This window comes from Dermacentor silvarum, chromosome 5 (genome assembly GCF_013339745.2).
Source record: "Dermacentor silvarum isolate Dsil-2018 chromosome 5, BIME_Dsil_1.4, whole genome shotgun sequence".
In the NCBI taxonomy this organism is placed as follows: Eukaryota; Metazoa; Arthropoda; class Arachnida; order Ixodida; family Ixodidae; genus Dermacentor; species Dermacentor silvarum.
The window spans coordinates 53,824,956-53,847,512 of NC_051158.1; the positions used below are offsets into that span (position 1 = coordinate 53,824,956).

General features: G+C 46.2%; 1 protein-coding gene across 1 annotated transcript in view; it reads right to left on the bottom strand.

Moving 5' to 3' along the window:
- LOC119453396 (GTP-binding protein Rhes) overlaps positions 1-19,590 on the bottom strand; it is an 81,468-nt gene extending 61,878 nt beyond the window's left edge. The window contains exon 1 of the mRNA XM_049667841.1: positions 19,203-19,590. The gene's annotated coding sequence lies outside the window, so the exon portion shown is untranslated. The remainder of the gene's footprint in view (positions 1-19,202) is intronic.
- Positions 19,591-22,557: the final 2,967 nt, after the last annotated feature.

Sequence of the window (22,557 nt, forward strand, 5' to 3'; positions counted from 1 at the left end):
TATCAACTAACTCATAACGAAAAAGGATAACCCACAAGAGCCAAGAGTTAACCTATATAACGGCTAACGCTTTGAAATCTACGCCTCGGCATCCTGACGCTTGTCTCGCCTTTTTGGCTCGTCGTGGCCCAGTTCGACCGCGTGCCCTTGACATTGACCTGGAAGAGCGGAGGCGACGTGTCCCGGACCACGTGAAGCGTGGTATCACTTCGTTTGGTCTAATGCTGGAGGAAACTAGACTGGCGCCTGTTTTTCTTTCTTTTTTTTTTCACCATTGACGCCAGGCGTCGGTCTTGCCTGCGTCGTTTCCACATCCCCGCATCGCAATGGAGGATATCTGAGACGACGGTTTCGCAAGGTCGAATCAGCGATATATACGCGAGAGACGTCTGACAGGCTCCGTGTGTTGTTCGCGGATGTTCTGCTGCATTTGGTCGTGTTTGGTCGTGTTCGGCCGCGTTTGGTCTCTGGCCTTACAGCGTCGCAATAGGATGCTTAGTTCTGACAGAAGGTCACAACCATGTTCATAAGAAATATATATTTATTTATCTTGCAAGTGTATTTTGTATTTACAACATATACAAAAGCCAAGGTGTAACGGCGCCATATTTGCGCGCCAACATCTCCTTATATCTCCAACATCTCCTTATGTAAAAAAAAAATGAACACGCGGAGTAATGCTCTTCTTAACTTTGTGTACATTGCTTCAGTTTGGATTGTTATTTATTTATTTATTTCTTACAACGCTGCTTACACTATCTGCGCGAAATGAAAACGGCTTACGGAACCCAAAATTAAATATCCTGTAACGCAAAAGTGAATGACTAAATTGCTGCAACAATATTACTGTACCAGAGTACTGCTTAACAAAGGTAAAAGCCCGCAACATATCTGTCTCGTAGCACGAAACGCAATTGTTTTGGGTAGATAAAGCTGCTTGTTGTTTCCAACTTTATTGTTGTTTGAAGCTTATAGCTCTATACTGCAGGTAAGTGCAGTATGGTATAGTTGTTTGTACCTGCATCAGGAACCATTATTCTGTGTCAAAACACCACATCGTGCACAAGATCTCACCGAAATCACCGATTTAAAATATTTATGTAAATGTATTTACGTACTCCGCAAACTTTAACGTTGCTATTATGCGTGATGTATGCTATCCTCTTCTAGTGACATAAAAACGGGGGGCCTTTAGGGGCGACAATGATTATCCCACACCCTTCCGCCGTACTCCAAAGCATTGAACGATCGCTTATTCTGCAGCCACACTTGCTTCGTAGTGAAGAGGCCTGGCAGGTAGCAATGCTTCCACCTTTTTATAACCGTTCTTTCCGTATTGCTCCACGTACTAGGAACTTACCTCCTGTATTCGAAAATCGATATCAGTCCACGCGGTTACCCTAATAAGGTTACGTTAGAATTCCACAAATGCAAACTCAATCTATCGACGAACAAAAGAATAACTAAGAAACTCTCGATACAAAAGTTACCATACGTTCTCGGAACGGCAGCCATAAAGGATCATCGCCAACGACGGAAGACCCCCAAGGCAAGCTTTCTACTACTACTGATAATGCATCTTTAATGCTTCCTGCTGATCCAAGACCTTCACGGCCGTCAGTATACGCTTACGTCATAGCGGACGCACGTGCTGCCCGGCTGCTTGGGGCCCATTTCCCTTACATGAGCATCTAACGGGATTATCGGACCATGAAGCCGATTTTAACGTGCACGTGCGTGGCGTCTGTGCATGCGTTGGTGGGGCGCGTGCGTGCATATCTAAAAGCCTTTTATGTCCGTCCATTCAACTTAAGGGCAAATACCAAATGTATGGAGCGAGGTTGTAAAGGCGACGTTCCAGCGACCGCTACACAGCTGTTGCGCTTTAATGACGTCGATACCGTAGGGGGAAAAAACAGGAATTCGACTCGAGATTTTTGCTACGAAGGAGATTTTTTTCAGTATGCTGCTTCAGGAAAACAGACTTCAGAAATCACGTGGCGCTGGACGATGTCAACAACAGCAGGAAATGACTGCGAGGACTCAAACTGACGGAGGGATTTGCGTCGATTTCACCCATTCTTGTACCCTCAGTTGAAGCTGCAGACGATATTCACAGTACCAGATGACGTGACCCCGCACGCCGTCTGCAACAACTATTCGGGCACTGCCTTGAGCGAGCCGCACTGCGTGGCGCAACAAAGTATATCTAACACTGCCGCCAAATCCAATGAAAAGGGGGGGGGGGGGGGGGGAGGAGATGAGGGTGGCGGACTTTCTACCGACATTATTGGTGTGAATCTTCTCCAAATGTAACGTTGGTAATTGCTGACCGAGTTTCCAGTAGTTACTTAGCTAAGATTATTGTTTAAAGTGGAGGACAGCGAAAACGAACAAAAGTATGAGTTTAGTCGTCTGCTTGTGTTGCCTGTACTATTATGCATGTTGTTCATTATTTTGTTACATGCAGTTTGCTTATAGTAGTTAGAGCTTCCCCGCCTTTTACCTCCTAACCCCTCCATCTGTGTTGACATGTACAAACTATTGCACCGTTTTCGGTAAGGAAACTGCATTGCGCGTTTTATTTAATGGGCTTGCTCGCCGATTCTGATTGGCAGGGCTGGGGTGCGCTTCAGCAGTAGCGAGGCGCCATAGCCAATCAGCACTTCAGGTGCGGACGAAATGGACATGTCCACTAGGTGGGCTGTTGCAGAATACCACCCCCGAACGTCACCCTCTGTGCATTTCGAAAGGGTTGACACTAAGAGAAAAAGCTCCTAACATAAACCACTCTGCATCGAATCTACTTCATTCGTACGGCGACACGGCCTATGCACCCCTATGTCAACAAAACAGTGTTGGGAGCTCAAACACTCCTGATCAAAGAATGTGGCTCTTCAAGTTCCGTACGTACGACCGACGCCTACCGGAATGCGAATCCTAAATGTACATCAAAAGCGTACCATCATCTTTTGAGAGCTACAGGAGTGCCTGCGCCAGACAATCCCTCAGGATTTCGACTGTGACTCCTTTCTTCCCAACCACAAGGGGCCCGCTGTTGATCAGTACTCACCGCTCTCAAATACTGGAGTCTCCAAAGATAGGCCGATATAATTATAGCCACATGGTGGATTCGTATTACGATTGCGACATGCCTCGTGCCCTGCACAGGTGTGCTGGAGGTAAGAAAAAGATTATGGGAACTTTTGTATTTCTTTTATCACTATTGTTTTTCATGCCCCTCTTTTTAAGCGAGGACATCGATTACGGGACTTAATATTTTTTTTTTGCGGCGGAATTACACGAAGAGTTGACATTTTGAACAGTTCGTTTGTTATCCCAACGACGCCAACATCAATTTGTTCAAGTAAATACAGCAGTGGGAAGGAGAAGCCATCCGACTTTAAAAGCTTTCAACACGTAGATTCTTTGTTATTGTTTTTTTTTTTGTTGTCCGGCACTTGAACATGTGACTGGTAAACAAGTGTTTTGCTTTCCTCTTTGACTTTTGTTTTGTCACTGCAAGGATTTTCCGCTGTGAGCACCGCGATAAGGCTACACCAACCCGCGCTGTGCGCGAGAGCCAGACATCGCCAATACCATCTCCCAGTAAACAAACTGACGTCAGAAATGATCCGAAAGGACAAGCCGGTAGGTTGGGGTACTCAACACTCATGAGTAGAGAGCCTATACATGCAACAACGTTGCATGTAGGCTCCCTACTCATGAGCACACTGCCGGACGCATTCAACCAAGCCTGCTTTCTCTCCCATCACTCTAAATACGTCTCCATCTCTGTCTCCTGATTTAACTCCTCTCGCTCTATCTCTTTTGCTTTCTCCATCTGCTATATCTCAATTGCTCTCCCCATATACTTCTAAACCTTCCTATATATATATATATCCCTCTCTTTCTCCTATTGATTATCTCCCTCCATGTTAGTTCTCTATCTTCAAGAACTTCAGATATCTTTCTCTCTTTCACTACCATCACTCTATCTTTCTTGTTTTCTCCTTCTGCTATCTCCCTTGCCTTCTCTCTCCACCCCTATCTCTATATTTTCATATTGTCACGCGGTAGTGACAAACTGTGCATCCCGAAAACTAACGTTTTTCTTGAGCGAACCTGTGCCAAAAAAAGTGACACTCGAAAAACAGCGATAGCGGCTAGCGCAGTCGGCGATCGTCGAAAATGTTATCTGCGGGCCAAACGCATCGGCTTTCATACGTGACTCGTGCAAGGTTCCTGCGTTATCGCTGGTGCTGGCGTATGTTCCTGAAAACACAACACTCTTCGCGTCGTGCATACAATGCGATTACACAAGGTTCAGCGAGAACATACAGGACAGATAGACACAACGATGCTCTATCTCCGTCCCCCCATGCTACTATGACTACACTACTCCGTCTACTGTGACTCCGTCTACTATTACTCCGTCTACTATGACTACACTATCTCCGTCCCCCCCATACTACTATGACTATACTACTCTGTGACTCGCTTTCTTCTCCCTATCCCCTTTCCCTCCCAGTCCATCTGTTCTTCTCTCCATCACTCTTCTCTCCTCCACGTGTCCTTTGTGTCTCAGTTATCTCTCTCCACATCCCTCGCTTTTTCTCTCTCTCTCTTGCCTTCTCGTCCTCGCTTTGTCCCTCTGTTTATCTTTCTATATATCTCTCGACTTATGCTGTCTCCTTTCTTTCACTCCCTGTTATCTTCCTCCTATCTGTCTACATATCTAATGCCCCGTTTCCATCTTTTTCGCTCTTCATCTCATCAGTTCTCGGTCCCTCTCTCTCGTTTCTTTCTCACCCCCCTTCTGTTGCAGAGGTTAAAATGCGCGAAGAAATATCTTTCGTCTCCTCTTTTTTCGTCACCTCTATGCACTCTTCCTTTATTCATTTTTTTTTTTACTTTCTCCGTATTCTTCCTCTGTCCGTGTTTACACCGGCAGATGATGGGCGAACGATGTCGTATTGCCATCTCCCCCGGGTACGCTCAGTTGATACAAGAAGCGCGAGAAAGTCTTAAGGGAAATCTCAGCTCCTTCTCTGTTATCACGCATTAAGGTTCGTCTTGCCCTTTTTTTAGCACTTCAACTTCGTTACTGATATTTATGCGGTTTTCGGACTTCACAAAGAGTATAATGTCTAGCGCCTCCGGGGTAAACCAATCAAGTGCCTGTGCTTCTCTGTTGCTTCCAGTTCTCCGACCTTTAAAAACCCCAGGTTTTGAACACCTTACAGCGCACATGAACTTGACGTGTCTCTCCTAATAGGGCCGTATTTCTTTGCTGCTATTTCATTGGCACTTGAGCTTCTCTGTTGAAAAAAAAATGTCTTCATGGCGCCTTCAAAGCAACGTAAACAAGGAATCTAAGCAGCGACTCACCTTCAGTAAATGTTTTTTTTTTTTGTTCTTTTTACCTAAAAGTGTTTAAAACGTGCGTAGGGCAACACGCTGTGGTTGCCGTGTACTTCGTGGCACAACTGCAGCTTTATATATATAAAGAGCACGACATTGTTTCTTGTGGGCGATTTTTTCTTATGGAGTCCCCTGTTGAAATCTGAGTACAGGTGTCCGAAGTTTGCGCCTACACCTACACTACGACCGGCTGCGTCCGTTTTTCCAGACTGTACCGGCGTCTTACTGTTTTCATATTTTTTTCTATATTACAGTTTCACAATTTCGTTGCAGCAGAGTCAACGTTCGTCGATTGACCGTTGTCATGGATACGGTCGTGTCTTAGGCCATCTGCCAAGCCTCCGTAGCTAAGTATGGAGCAGGCTTAAACAAAACCGAAGCTAACGTTAACCTAAAGAAAAAAAAGAAAAATGGCAAAAAACAGAACTTAATATACACGCACGCCCTTTGCATGCAAAACTTTACACCCTTCACCTGTTTCATCGTTCGCCCTTGATTACTCCAATCAACTCTTCTCTTTTATTTTATTTATTGTTTGGTACATGTAGGGCTCCTTATAGCCGGCTGAAACTACCTGTTTTAATTAGATTCCCAATGTTAGCTTGCTGGGTACTAAGCCTGATTCCCTTGTGGAAAGGCGACGGTGACGGCGCAGTAATCGAGATTTATGTTCGTCTGCTGGCCTTCTGGCCGGAAGAAAGTCATCAAGTGGTATCACTTTCATTTTTTTATTGTTATGTTTTTATTATTGTTTCTTTTTTTTATTGTCACGGCGTGGTTGCGAATAAGACAGGCCATTAAAAAAAAGCTTTTCAGTCGTTTTCTCAAAAGCTTCGGGAAATACTGGTGAGGAAAAAAAGACTACAATCTGGCAAGATCGATTCGACGAGCTGTCTCACAAAAAAGTTTTATTGGAGCATTCATCATAAAAGGCGTTCCTGAATACGGCATCGCTGGGCGGTGAATCTGTTACGCTTAACGAGGAAAGAAGCCTTAGTTCTTGAGCAATAATAATAACGGTTGATCCATCTTTCATTGGAATTGGTAGAACACGAAAGTGGAAACGTGTTTTCACAGAAGCTGTTGCCTGTTCGCTTTCTGAACTCACGGTCCAACTGCAGCGAAAAGCGCACGATTTTCGGCACGGCGACTGCGTTGCATGCTTGCCTCGCGCGTGGCGTCCTGTTGGCGAGCGGCGTCTCAACACGCCAGGCGTCTCAACACGCCAGGCGTCTCAACACGCTAGGCGTCTCAACGCGCTGACTTGCCTGCGAGAAATTGACAAGGGCGTTCTAAGCCGCCTGTCGGTGCATGTGTCCTGTGGCAACGTTCACAACTGTATGTTGTTCCAGACGCGTCAATGTCTGCAGTTCTCGGGAGTTGACACCTGCCCTCCTTCTCGAAACAATAGCGCGAACCGTGCATAAATGTTTGGCATAATTTGGTTCGCTATAAACGCGTTCGAAAACTGTCGTCGTAAGCGACAATTGCTGACCGCTATACGGCAATAACGACACGCACCTACGCGACCTTGTTCGAACGAACTGCGAAGTGTTTTATTCCAACTGAGGATGTATCCTCGATCGATCACTTTTGTCAACTCGACTGACCAGCTTCACGTTTGCATCTACTTGCAAGATCCAACGCAACGCCTCGATGCGGCAGCGAGCATCCTTTCCGCGGAACTCCAATACTGCGCGACTTCAAAATACCACTGACCAAAAGAATGACGACCCTTGGCGATCACATCCTATTCCACTAGCTTAGCCACTCAACGCATCACAGGAAGTGACGTCACCTAGCGTATTCGGTGAATAGTACAGCAGCATTCACTCCATTATTTTTTTCCATCGCTGCCATTTTTTGCTTAGAGTTGTCCATCGTATTTCGCCTTCTGTTAAACTATCGTAATATTTCTCACCTTAAAATAGCCTCTCATTGTGTAGTGTTGGTATTATAATCTTAATATTATAGCGTAAGTATTAAGACAGCCCCGGGTGGTGCGTTACCACCTATTTTTAAGCTAAGCTGGTTACTTCTCACCACCAGCCTCAATGTTTTCATGTTACTGAGCAATTATCTTTTTTCTCTAATCTGACCGTGCGGCCAAGCCACATGAAGTTGCGCTCTGAATTCTCCGCTGAAATATCAAAGCGACCACCAATATGCCGGGTCTACGACCCTCTTGACCGTTTAATCATCCGTAGCCAGCGATATCGTCATTCTGATAACAGAAACAAACAAACGAAGCCGGTGGAGCACGGGAACAAAAAACATATCCGTCAAACGCAATAATGTTGGCGGCAGCCTGCCGAGACACACCTCTGCAAACCTCGATGATATAGGTCGACATACTGGAATACCATCCGCCAACTTCCAGCCTGTCTGTTCTTGACCAACTGGCGTGAACCATATCACCGGATTACTGGGCCGTTCCCAATCGGACATTGAACCACGCGGACATGTCGGCAGGCGCGAGCGGTCGACGAGATTTCGCAACACATCGACGCAAACAAATAATCTCCACACGTAGCTCGTGCTCTACCGAACGTTTCGAAAATGATAGCTGACACGACCATATCAAGCTTTAGATTATATTATATAGATAGATAGATAGATATATAGATATATATATATTGCCACGACCTTGACACGACTGAAAGCCACTCGGTGCAATTCCATGCTAGGCACGTCGGGTTGATCATCGAAGAAGAGAACGACGAAGGTGCCAGAGTTGTTCTATAAAACATCTATAGCGTCGACGGAAGTCTTTTGTTGTTTTGTCTGTGACAAACTGGTGGAGGTGCTGGGTACGCGTCTATGTACTCTGACCCCCAGGATCTGCAAGCGGACCACCTACGCAAAAGCCGACGGCTTCAAAGACTACCTCCGGAATACGGCCTTCAAGATCTGCCGAGGATGTCGACCACAACCGCAACCCAGACACAGGAGACATACGGTACGGGACAGCCTCCTGCGTCGCTAGTTCTCCACACGCCCCAATGGCCGCGGCCTTTCCATGGTGAGCCTTTTGAGGACGTGGAAGATTGGCTCGATGACTTCGATCGTGTGGCCGAGGTTAATGATTGGGATGAACGGAAGAAGCTAAGGCGCGTGTACTTCGCCCTAGAGGACTCTGCCCGAACATGGTTCGCTAACCACGAGCCATCCATCACCACCTGGCAAGAATTTCAACGGCAGATACGCGATACGTACAGCAGTCCCGCAAGAAAAGAGCGAGCAGAGCAAGCTCTCCAGAGCAGGGTTCAAAAGCCTAATGAAAGCGTAGCCATGTTCGTAGAGGACATGTCGCGGCTTTTCAAGCGTGCTGACCCTGGCATGACAGAAGCGAAGAAGGTCCGCCTGCTGATGCGAGCAGTGAAAGAGCAGCTGTTTGCAGGACTAATGATATATATATATAATATATATATATATATATAGATAGATAGATAGATAGATAGATAGATAGATAGATAGATAGATAGATAGATAGCATAGATAGATAGATGTTGGCGAAATAGCAATGAAGCTCCTGACAAAGCACCAGCTGCTCTTATTTACACCTAACCCTTGCACCAGCGCCTGTAAGCAGGCACATGATTCATTAAAAGAACCTAAGAAATAAATATTCCGTAAGTTTAGTACTTTAAACAGTTCTGATTTAATTTGGCAGGAGAATAAGATGAAGCATTCGCTTTTTTTTTCCCCCACTCAAACTGGTGCGCCCCTTTCTTTATTGCGGCGTATAAGATTACTGACGTCATTGCGTACTCTTGACCGTTTGCCACGTGAAGTTCATACTTGTTTCTTTATCCAATGGGTACGCTTATTTTTATTGAGATGCAGTTAAGCATCCCAGAGCCCCTTCTTCGAAAGCTGCCATAACCTCACGACTAGTGGGAATGGCACCGAGTACGTCGCTACTTGTCATTTCTTTTAGCCTCCTGACGGACGGCGCATGGGGCTGGCACTGAGAGAGATCTACTTGGCATTAATTGGAAAAGCGTGAATCTTCCAGTATTCATTAGGTTCACGGTCCTTGGTGTCCACCTAACTCCGCCAATGCGCAGTCGCTGCCATCCAAAAGTGGCGAGGTACATTAACACACACAACGACAAATCATTGGGCGAATTTGCAATGTACTTGTAATGCAAAGGATATAAGCAAGACGTGCCTATTTTTCCTTGTATTTGTCCTTTTAGCGCTTTACTTACTTAACTCAGTCACTGGCATAAAGCTCTTGGCAAAGGGCATTTAAAACGGAACTGTTGGCATTTCAACAGCCGAACACAAGGGGTACAACGCACTTAGTATCATTTCATTATTTTAATTTACTTTCCTGTTCCATGAGCCTGGCGGCATGCACTACACGTGACTGTTCACGAGCATGCATCCGTGACTGTGCATGCTTGCTTGCTTGATTGATTGTTTAGTTTTTTATTTGTTTCACAGCTTGTTTTTAATATATGCGTGCGTATGAAAGTTTGGCATGATGAATAATGTCGACAGCTGCTCCTCGCTTAGCCAAACAACGCGTATCGAAAGCAGGCCGTCTCAAACAAACGAAAAAAAAAATAATACACTGCTAAAGAAATGAAACCGCCACGCTCACGTGTTACGTGCAAAAAGGTTGAAATACCTTGTATTTATTGTATTGTTGAAACCTGTGCTTAAATGAACTGGATATTTTGTGTCCACTGCCGGTGTTTGCTCGCTGTTTGATTGTTTTTTCTTTCCATCAACCTGTTCGGTCTGATGTGCGCAAACCCAATTTTTACTCCTCTGCATGTATAAAGTGCGCGATACTTTTCTTATATTGCACATTTAATGTTTTCTGCAAGCCTGCATTCAAGCTGTATTTCTTCTAACACATCTCTCAGTAAGGTCCTGTTGCTTGTTTTAAACACACAAAAACACATTTAAACAGATAGTCTCTTACTAAAACAGCGAAGAATGGGTGCTTCCCAGTGTAAATAGGAACGTGTATTTTTTTTTTTGTTTCCACTGCCAATATTGCTTAATCCTAGACGACCCAGTGACCTGCTCGTTGGTAATATACTGTTCCTGTGTTTCTCAGTGAAATAGAAGCGGCTATTCAAGCTATTCACTTGGTTATTTATATATTCAACTGAGTTATTTAAAGCTATTTGCGCTATTAACGCCGTCAAAGCGCTGTGCCACTGCCTCGCCCTGCTAACGCTTCATATGTGAAGCGTGTCTGCCCAGTCGGAGCCAAGGTCAGAGCAAGGTCACGCGCGAGAGCGCGCGAACATTGTCTAAAAAAATATGGGCCTTTGCCCACTTTGCCTACATCTGCGTCGTCTATACTTTTCATAAACGGTCGCAAGACATAGATAATCATCAAGTATGGTTGCCAGATAAGCGGCGATAAGCGGCGAACTTCGACTGTCTACGAAAGATCATTGCCCTATTCGAAGGTGATTTAAATTCCATCGTGATCACTGTCAACCTTTTTTTAGCTTGTTTGTTTACTCAGCAGCACGAAAAGTTCAGCTATTCTGCTCAATTCGAAAAGTTCACATCTCGAGGGCTCCTAAATATTTACGCACATATCTTGTTACTAACCAGCTAGCGGTTGCTGCCGTTCACCTGAGAACGTTTAGACGGCATTTTTTTTTCAGAGTGAACTAACAACTGCTGGTTAATTTTTAATCAGCTGCTTGTTAAGAATACAGCTCGCGTCTTTCTAAACGACGTCGAGGCAGCTATAAAAAAATTGAACATAAACGCGTGTAGGAGCTTTCTATCTTTCTAACTCCATGTAATTCTTGTCCCTTAATTTTACCATCGAAGAGGCCACGTGACCTCAGGACGACCAAGATTTCTGCGACTCGAACACACATTCCTTGTCACCCCGAGGCCACAGTGCCTTAACAACAAAACGTAGCTCCCGGCGAGTAGAAAACTTTTCATTTACTGCAGACGCCCCGAGTAATTTCGTTAGCTTCGCGTATACCTTGACAGCGAAAACGTGAACTAAACCGCTTCAGCAGGCAAAGAAAAGTTTTTTTAAAAACAGAAAGTGCGAACAGAAAGTGTTTGAGAGAATGGGGCTTAAGAGACGGCGCACGTGTCAATGAAAACGAAGACCAATAAAAAAAAAGTAAATTGAACTCTTATTGAACTTTTTGGCCCCCAGCCACTATATGCGCACGCGCACAAACGCGAGTGAGACTCTTGGGTGCCACAGCGTGGTTGACGCATGCGCATTAGGTGAAGAAGCTGAGCAACGAACATGGGCGTGCGATACGACCTGGAGCGAAGAGCAATTTAATCTCGAGCCCGGCGGCATTCCGTGTTCGCCCGGTTCAAGATTTAAACAAAAATAAAGAAATAAATGATAGTCGAATCACAAATGCAATTTCGAGGCAAGAGGAATTGCCGAAAGGACTCGGCCTATGTGCGCAAATTTCCTATAGCAATAAGGCGACGCTTTGAATATCATTGACGCCCAATATCTCTTTTCTTAAGTTTCGTTTCTTTGTCTTTTGTTTTGATGTGCCCGATTGTTTCTGGCGACGCGTGCGCGAGATTTTCTTGCGCGCGTTTTTGTCTCTAAAAACAACGCGACTGAATTTGTGTTTTGAACCTTCAGGTGTTATCTATTACTGCGCAGCGGCCCAAGCGGATTACCACACGTTAAGCGACGATACTTTTTCCGTTTTATTACTTTTTTTTAGTTGTTTAAGTGTGTTTTGAATATTTCGCACCTTTGGCTACCGAGACAGAGAGAGTGAGAAAAAAATATGGAGGGTTAAGTTAGGGGCCATGAACTGAAAAGGAATTACAGTTGCCTACCCTGCGCAGAGGAAGGGTCTCGGGAATAATGGAATATAATAGACAGAAACAAAAAGTGCATCAGAACACGTACTTCTCAACGAGTTCAAGTACGTTTTCTCTGTCTATATGTGCATTGTGGGATGTATAAAGTTCAAGTTCAAACCAAGAATCGCGCAATTATAAATAGCGCAAAACAAAACCAGAGCAAGCACTAAAGCCGGACATGCGAATGCACCGTGCCCCGTACTTCTGCGTGTTTCGCGTCATTTCCGATTAAGAATCCAATACGAAATCGCCAAGTTCACTATTTCCATAAAATGAATTGTCATCCGGATCGCATGAATTGTCATTGAGATGTGCCAGCCGGTGTGACAGCTCACGATCAACGATAAACGCTTCATAGAGTGTGTGTCCCCCGTGCATACTGTCAACTTCTCTCCTTCTTCTCATCTACTCACTGATGTAACCCAGTGGCTATGATGTTGTGCTGCTGAGGTGGAGGTCGCGGGTTGGACCCCGGCCGCAGTGGATGCATTTTGCGTTTATTTTTGCAGGGTGGGGGCGAAACGAAAGAAACGCCTGTGTACTTAGGTGCACGTAAAAAAAAAGAAAAAAATTCAAAGTGTTCAAAGTTATTCTGGAGTGCTCCACTGCGACGTGACTCATTATAATATCGTGGTTTTGGCACGCAAAAACCGCAAAATTTTCTTTCAAGAATTTCATCCTTCACTATGTAGTCCACGATAAGCGACGCGCATGATAAAGACGATCATATAAGGGAGCGAGCGAGGAGTGTGATAATAAAAAAAGAAACTGTTTCCACCGAACGGCGGTAAAGCTCGCCTCTGGAAACACCGTTTACTACATCGATATATATATATATATATATATATAATATAAATATACATATATATAACCTCCACCACTTTCGAGATAGCTGTTCAACCTCGACGGTTTATTATGCAGGCCGCGCGCTGAAGAGAACACACGCTGGCCATGATGATGAGTATATACAGAAGAAAAGATGAAGGGGTAATATAATGCTCACAATATATATCATTCAAAATCATTCCTTAATTATGCATGTTGCTTTACGGGCCATGACCAGAAGCCCCCCCCCCCCCCCCTTTTTTTTTGTCACAGCATTTTTCACAATGTTTAGCATCACTGAATCATTTTGTGTAGTTTTATTGTTCTCTCTGCGTATTTGCACAAGATCACAGCGTGTCTAGAATTCCGGTCACTCCGGACTGGGCAATCAACAACAAACAATATGTGCCAACGGTATATCGAAAGCATACGTCAACACGACTCTATAAAATAATTCATTTAAATAGCGCTACTGTTGTGCGCACCTTTCTGTTCTATTGTCTTTAACTGCGCTCTGAGGTTCGATACAGTAAAGCAATATGAGCTAGCCCACCTGCTAATTTTACTGTAAAAAAAAAAAGGAAAGTTGATTGCTGGAAAAAGATGAAGTCCGTAGCACGCGCCAGCAATAATAAACGTGAATTATGAGCCTTTACGAAACGTCAACCTGTTGTAATCGTCAATTTTAACGGATACACGAAGTACGAAATCTGGGTGTTTCAGAGTGGAAGTTCTCTTTTTTCTTTCGGGGGTAAAATAGGAAATAAAAAAAATTTATGCTGGCAGAAAATTCCTGTTTAAGACAAACGAGACCTGCGGCAATCCTGTAATGCCACGTCGAACGCATCCCGCTGCAATAATTAATCGAATCTGGCCTGCTCGTCCGAATAACATATCATCTGAGTTGCTGCAATGCGGCGAAACGCGTCGGTGGGGCGCAGTATCATGCTGCTTGATTTCCGGCGTAGCACTTTACGTGCGGATAATCAAACAACGTTCGTTTTGTGTCGGTTATTGAAAGAAACTTTCTGGTTTTGAGAACGTCCTTAAACGGTAGTTGTATTTCGGCGGAAGAACCGCAGCAGACGGCTCTGAAATAGCTGTTGCAAGCATATCTATCTTTTTTTTCTCCTTTCCCATGCACTGCAACCAGCTTATTGTCGTCGGATTTATGAAGGTGACCGCATTAGTCAGGTTAAAAAACGGTATAAGGGATCGCAGGACTGCATACATTTTAAGGAGATGGAGGAAACTAAATGGTTTAATCAAACAGTTTTTCTTATTTCACAAAATGAGGTCCCATAGTAAAAAAAATGAATTCGGACCTCCTGTTCACGGGTAACATTAAAGTTACTATGGCAGGAACGGTAGCTGAATCAGGACAATTGCAAAATGATACATAATGAGACACAAATACAAGTAAATATATTATTGGACCACAATGTATCAGGAGTAAGTACTATAGTAATTGAGTAGAACTTGTTGCTGGGCAAGTTGTTTGTCATCTGAGGAAAGTATGGTTGCGCGAACAGGAAAAGAAAGACATGGAAAGAAAAGTTTATAATATATAGTGATAATATTGCTTAGAAAATTCTAACTGGTTATGACGAGAGAATAGAGCACTGCACGGGCTCGGGCTTACCCGAAAGCCCGGGCCCGGCCTGGCCCGTGGGCCGGGTCGGGCTGGGTAGGGAAGTTTTTCTTGGGCTCAGGCCGGGCTCGGGTCGGGCTCGGGCAGGGCATGTGCTTTTCGACCTTGGCCCGGGCCGGGCTCAGGTATTTTGACGCGGGCCCGGGCCGGGCTCGGACTTCCTTGTGGTGTGCATGTAACGTGCAGTGAGTTATTCTGGCCCGTATGGTCTCTGAAAAACCTGTGGCCTCGGCGCTGCTGGAAGCTATCAGTGCTACTGTTGTATACTTCCCTTTTCTTCTTCCGTCGTATTGTGCTGTTTGAACTGAATGCAAAAGTCCAGAAAGTCCGAAGTCGCCTCAACCCAAAGGCTGCCATTGTATTCCTTACCTAAATGAATGTAATGAATGCTTTCAGCGCGGTGCAAGCGCGTTCGCGACTTGCTGATTCTTCAAAGGCGAATTGGTAAAACGATGAGTGGTAAGATAATTCGACACGCGGCTGAAATATGGCACTGCGTCCCTCCATGATTGCACGCATGTTCTCAACCGGCCGCCTAGTCAGCAGCGCATTACGCTGCACCATGGAGGAACGAGACGCTTTCTTTCTCCATTTACTCCATCCATGCGCTGCGCTCACGACCGGTCGTAGCTGCGCTTCGGCTATAGTGTACTAGAATACGGTTGAGTGGGACGAGCGGCAGGGGCGGCGCATGCTTTGCAGTGAGACACCCGACGTGGAAAAATACTGTGGCGACGCTGCGAGAGAAGTGGATTGGGCTGCATCAAGGTCGCGCTGTTGGAAACTGCTGGCGATACTGCTCGGCAGAGTCATTCGTACTACTTCGCGCGCTGGTATTTGCGTTCAGACCGCTCGAATGGTGTTCATACTTGTATATTACATGTATTTATGCCTTAAGAATAAATTACTTTCCTTCAATTCTTCATATTTTTTAATGCCGCTCGGTGATCTTTTTCGGTCTCGGGTCGGGTTCGGGCCTGATTTCGAGCCGGGCTCGGGCTGGGCTCGGGCCTATGGTAAAGGGGTGGCGGGCCGGGCCGGGTGGGTAGCGCAGATTATTTGGTCGGGCTTGGGCGGCCAGCCCAACGTAAGAACGGGCCCGGGCCGGGCTCGGGCTGAAAAATCGGCCCGTGCAGTGCTCTACGAGAGAAGCCGAGTACGTTTGGAAGAATGCGCATCATACGGTAAAGAAACGTACAAAACGTAGACACAAGAAGAACGAGCAGGATGAAGCACTTGTCTAACACCTAACATAACATAACTGCGCATCCTGCACTCCAACTTAGGCTCGTGCAGCGAGCTTCCTTCTTGCCCGTAAAGAGCTGTGAACACGACATCTTCGCACTACGATGATCTCTTTTGCGTCACCTGTGACTCTATGCCTAAGCGCTCTTGAAAGCCACCTCTGTCGAAATAAGGTTCCTGGCCGTAGCGTCATTCGAACCCTCGACATTATGCTCGTGGGCTTTTGGAAATTGTCCTCTTTCAGGCAGGAACGTCCGCAGTAACGTCGCAGCAACGCAGCAGCAACGTGACAGCAACGTGGCAACAACGTTGCAGCAACGTGGCAGCAACGTGGTAGCAACGTGACAGCAACGTTGCAGCAACGTGGCAGGAACGTGACAGCAACGTGGCAGCGAAATCATTTCTCTTCGAGGACGATGAAGAACACCTACAATACGGCAAACTGTGGTATATCGAGAAAGTCGCAAATATGTCCACCTCACATTTGCTCTAGAGCACCGCGAAATACGAGCTTTTTCTTTCAACCTGGCATTCAGAAGGTCTCCGCCACAGAGGCCGGCAAACACTGCCTTTAAGACCCATGCGCCGTGATCAATTGTAACCACGGCATGTCTGTCTGTTTTGTGTTATATTAGTTCTTATTTTTTTAATAGGCCACATCTGTGCTGACGCATACGCCGTGCGTCTTTCTTGAATGACACACTGCGCCTCTTCACTGGGAGCCTTTGAAAACATTTAAATGTTGTGACAGCTAACCATCCGATGATTATACATCACGCTGCTAGCAAAAAGATTGCAACAAAAAATACCTATACTTGCATTGTACATTGCCGAACAATCTGCGTTTATAACCACTGCGATTCCCGGAAATGTCATAAGCTGACATAGACAGTATATTTGCTATATAAGGTTGTTCAGGGAACTTTATTCAAGGTTTTTGATTTCTGCCCATGAAGAGGCGTTTCTTCTTTTCAAAAATATAAAACTAGGGCATCGCGTCACAAGCTGCTTGGTTTTCGCGTGAGCGAACTGTTACCGCGCGATCCGGAGCGCATCTTCCAGTTTTATAAACAAATATTCAGCAATAAATTGACCAAACGTATCGCTCTCAGAACATACGAGACGCACTCATAACTGCTCCTAGCGTCGTAACGGCAGCGACAATAACAACACCTCCCAAACAAGCCTAAAACATCTTCCGAGTTCTAAAAAAAATTAACAGCGCTTCAGTTCAATTGAGCTCCAGAGTGGACCCACCACAGCAACACTCTTCAGCAAAAAATACGTCTTTTGAGAAGTGCAAAACGAAACAAAAGTTTAGGCAAGCGTATCCCGATGTTCCGTGCACGACGCAGTCAAAAGCGCACAACGCCTTCGCTGACACTTCCCAAAGTTCGGGCAAGACGTCACCGGCCGCTGTCAGCTCTAAAGGCCGAACTACCCGTGTACGCTCGCCGACGAACCTTGCATTTGCCGCGCTACTGAAGGAAGGACGGTTTGAAGCTACAAGACTCACGCCAGCGTGCGCCCACTTGCCTCACTATGTTCGCCTTGGTAGATGTCGCATGTTGTGAGGCAGCCGGAGCACCGATATTTGTCTGGAGAAGATATCTGGGCTCGTGCGACGCTTCGACGCGTACGACCTATCGCACACAATGTGCGCGTACGTGTAGTTTGCCTTCAAACATAACCGGCATCGAACGCGAAGCGAGCAGCTACAGCTTGAAGTACGCGGCTTGATTCGACATTAAGACCCTTTAGACTTTTTTTCTGTTTCACGAAGCTCGAAGCGGTCCATCTAAAAGTGCTTCACCCATGATAACTGACTTCTCTGACCGTACTGTTCGGTCCCTTATTTCATCGCCTGAATTAACGCTGCTGCGTTAATTCAGGCGTTAATTCAGGCATCTTTGCCTTAGGAGCTCTGCGGCGCCCTAACAACCTCCTTTGGAAAAAATTGCCTGCAGTTTCCTGCGTGCCGCCTTCAACGAACGCGTTTTTCTTTTTCCTTCTTTCCTCTTACCTCACTCCTCCCCCTTTCCAACACGCACACATACACACGTCTTTTACGAAACTTACGGCAAGCGCTCACGCAACCCGTCCATGTTCGGCGCCCACTGCAGTAACAACCTATTCATCCAGACTGCCGGTGTGGCCGTTTTACGACATCGCCCCTTACGGACTTCGGCTGTGCCTGCTTTTACGTTCGGCGCAGCTAAGCGCAAAGCTAGAACAGCACCTCCTGTTGACATGGACGCTAGCGCATAAGCTCGGCAATCAGTCTGGCCGCGTTCGTAAAGAGTCTCCCGCAGATTTAGTCGTCAACAGCTACCGTATTTTTTGTTCACTACACATTGCTTCACGAGCATGCGATAAAGGAGAGCGAACATTTAAAACAATTACCGAAAAAATACGAAGGCTGTGTTCTTGCGCTAAGCAAACTCTCGAAATACGTTCTGTTCTGTGGGCCTTTCCGACCGCAGCTACCCTTCAATACAGGAAAAAAAAAAGATGAAGTAGATTTGGTGGTGCCCACTTGGAGATGAGCTCGTCGAAATGAATCCACGCTGACGTGAAACGGCGCCCAGTATTCGCGAGAAGTGCAACAAAAACATCTTTGCCGCCGTTGCATGGCTCTATTTAATCTGCAAATAAATATTCGACGGCGCGAAGTCAAGGGCGCCACCGGATTGTGCGAAGCAACGGCGTTCGCAATGCACGAAGCTTCTGACTTCTAGCCAAAAATGTTTGCTCATCGGCGATAAATGCACAGCAGTTTTTCTATCAGTGCAGCTAAGGCTTTGACAGCGCCGAGTCAATCGCGTGAGTGGATTTTTCATGCGAACGATGTCGCACCGAACGACACGCTCGGCTTTTGAGTTGCAGTCAAAATTGTTGCACCCATTGGCGGCAATCGTGCTGCGATTATCGGCACCTATAAGCTACAATACCACGAAAGCCTACTTCGAAAATCCGTTACCCATTCAAAAGCCGTCACTGAAATCTAAGATACATCACTGAGCTCTTAGCAAAAAAAAGCATCGTTGGTGCAATAAAAATTGAAATTGACTACCACCACCTTCCTGCAAAAAATATGCTTTCTCGGATTGTTACGTAATTCTTTTTCGCAAAATCTTCATTTCGTGCGATGAAACGCCAAAAGCCGCAGGGATGCGACGAAGAGAAATATGTGTATCCCACCGATACTCACCAATTGCAGCGACAGTTTGGCGAAGTCCTGCCCAAAAGTGATCCCGGCCGATGCACGTGGATACAAAGTGACGCCACAGGAAACCAGTGGAGTTTTAGCAAGTTCACGCTTCACACGTGCACGAAATGCGAGAATTCTAGCGCCACAGCAGCAGCAGCAGATGGCGAAGTGCTTCGGCAGAAGGAAGTTGCAGACGACACCGAAAGTGCTATGCGTCTCCGAACGCTATCGCTGCAGACGACGGCGTGAACGACATTGCGTGCTCGAGCGTGCTCGAACAGCGTCCAGCAGAACGCGCACGGAAGGAGCACACACCGGGACCGTTGCGCGTCGCAGACCGATATCCAGTCACTCACTCAGGCGCAGGCCCTTTTCTATCCGCCGCCATGCGTTCCCGGGAGTCGCTGGGAACCCCCTGGAGAAAGGGAGTCGTCTGGGACACCGGGGGAGAGAAGCAGACGACGTGGCTACCGGGAATCAGATGGAGAGATACGCCTAGTGCCCGAAGAAAGGGAGGGAACGAAGCCTGTAGTTATATCCGAGAGGAGGAAGGAGGAAGGTGCGGCGGGAGCATCGCGCAGTCAGCAGCGACCGGCGTTTAGCGCGAGTCTTCGGTAGACGACTAGCGCCTCCCGGCGGGAGTCGAGCGAAACCGCGAGACGGGCCTTCTCTTTATTTACCCTTTCTCTCCCGCTGTCTCTCCTCTTCCTCATCTTTGCCGAACAAGACGTCCAGACGGCGCGGCTGTTGCTCTCGCGAAGTTTTGCACGCGTCACGTGACCATTCCCCGCACCTTCTGAAGGGGGCACGGGGCGTTGAAGGTGTGAAGGATCAGTTGTTTGGCCTTGGCCGCTGCGCGCTTCTTCCCTACGCAAGTGCGGGCGGTAGGCGCTCCCTGCTCGCCTGCAAACCGAATACCGCCACAGAGGTGATAGTCTATTCTTAAGAAGGAAGGTTGGAAGGAGAGGGTGTTGCACAGAGCATTGGGAAAGGGAACTGCAAAGACAGTTGGTAGAGCTGTTGCCGGGGAAGCTTGCTCAGGCACCGGACTTACTGTTTCGTGATTTTGCTCCAGCGCGAAGTTTGGCTAGGTCTCACCGGATTCGTCTGCGTTGCTTTATCACTCAAGCATATTTATTCGGCAGATTAAGGTCTCTAGATCGTGTCCGAGCAAGTAAATGTGCGTCTTAGCATTATGACCTTCAGAAAGCGAGTGTGTGTGATTTTGTTCGTTTGGTGATACCTGGATCATGTAATGCCCGCAATGCGATCACAATGTATAAAATTCGCTGGTGACGCACCCTTGAAAGGGTGCATTCCTGCAAGAGGCATCTTGATGCGGCGAAACCACTTCCACGTAAAGTAACAGCTTGATCACGTAGTGTAAAGTTGGTCTCTTCGCCAAGAAAAAAAAACTGCCCTGAAACGCTCGTTAGTGATAATGTAAGAAAATAGAAATTAGGTTTGATTCATCAATCAGATTGTTAATTTATTACCATAATGCCAATGACTTCTAAGGAATCTTTATACTTAAACCAGATGCAATCCTCGTGCCTCACGAATTGGGGAATGACTCGTTAACATGTCTGAAACGCTGCTGAGCATTTGAAGGAACGTAAGTCGCGGCGATTATTAAAAAAAAACTTTTTGCACGAAATACTAAAAGCAACAATGCAGGTTCCTTGCTGAGTCAATCTCAAGCAGAAAATTAACTCATGAAAATTCAACCTTAATTAAGTTCCTAATGACACCTTCGTTTAGTGCGTCTGTGCTTGGAGAAGTTGTACCTTTAAAACAAATTATAATTAAACTTGTAGACTGTGATGTAGTTTTTCTTTTTTAGTTTCATTACCGTTATTCGTTTCTATGCACCTTCTAAGAAACTCTTCTGAGCTTATTCAAAAAAAGTTCGTCGGCCCTTCCACTTCGTGAAGATGGTTAACCAGCGAAGCTGAAACGTGTGGCCCGGTGTTTATCACTGGGTTAATTCCGAGGGTTTATTAAAGTATTTTCCAATTATGAGTTTCCACACGTTCGGCTACAACAGAGCGAACGACGTCAATGACGGTATGACCGCAGTCCGCCGTTGTCGCTTGCGTTCGATGTCTCGACTTTGCGCGGCCGCGTGGTTAGCAGCATTCGCCCGCCATTGCCACTTGCGACTTCTTCTAAATTAAATTGCTTCAAAATTAAATCTGTCTGTCACGTAAATAATGATGGCTCATAACCCCTTAAACAATGGCTCATACCCCTGTAAACGCGACCTCCCCGTTACGACGACAGCAGAGAAGTGAAATCCTACGCTGCAATGATTAGCGGCAACGCAGCCTGTTGAGGAAGCAGACGACGACGAATGCGGGAGCAGTGGCACCAGCACAGGTGCAACCGAGTGGGGCAAACGAGCCAGCTGCAGAAGAAGACGACGCTCGAGCCAATGCTGATGATAATGCCGCATACGCGTACACCGACTCTGACACAAGTGAGCCTGTAACGCTTCGCTTAAAAATTCAACCCACAGTAGCCTAAGCATCTAGGTTCCTTAACATAAGTGTGAAAACCAGCGATGGATCACCATTACGTCACATTCTACACACCAATCCACCAATTCAGGTGGATGAAGGAGGATTAGGGTGGATTAGTCTGATTAAATTCGATTAAGGTGTATTAGAGTGGATTAGGGTGCATTAAGGTGGATTAAGGTGGGTTAAGGTCGACTAAGGTGGATTAAGGGGCATGAAGGAGGATTAAGCTGGATTAAGGAGGTCTAGTGTGGAATAAAGTGAATTAAGGTTGATTAGGGTGGATCTAGGGAATTTAAGGGCGGATTAAGGTATGGTTAATTGTCGGAGTCATGAGGGAGGTAGTGGCCGAATAGTGCACCAGGGAGGCCAATTCCTGCTCTGGTGAGGGAGTGACTTTGATGAAGCTTAGTGGGCCTTCCTAGTTCGGTTGCACCTGAACTAGTATAGCCCCACTAGCTCTCGGCAATACATTTTTCTAGCCGGTGTCAGGCACCACTCCATGCATGAAAATGTGGTGGACTGGAGTAGGATTCGAACTTACGGCCTTCAGATTTGAAGCCGGGTACGACAATTAACCCATGGCCCTCAGTAGAATTTGGTTGAAGATGAATATGCAGAAGACAAAGATAATGTTCAATAGCCTGGCAAGGGAACAAGAATTCAGGATCGCCAGTCAGCCTCTAGAGTCTTTAAAGGAGTACGTTTATCTAGGTCAATTACTCACAGGGGACCCTGATCATGAGAAATAAATTCACAGAAGAATAAAATTGGGTTGGAGTGCGTACGGCAGGCATTGCCAAATCCTGACTGGGAGCTTACCACTGTCACTGAAA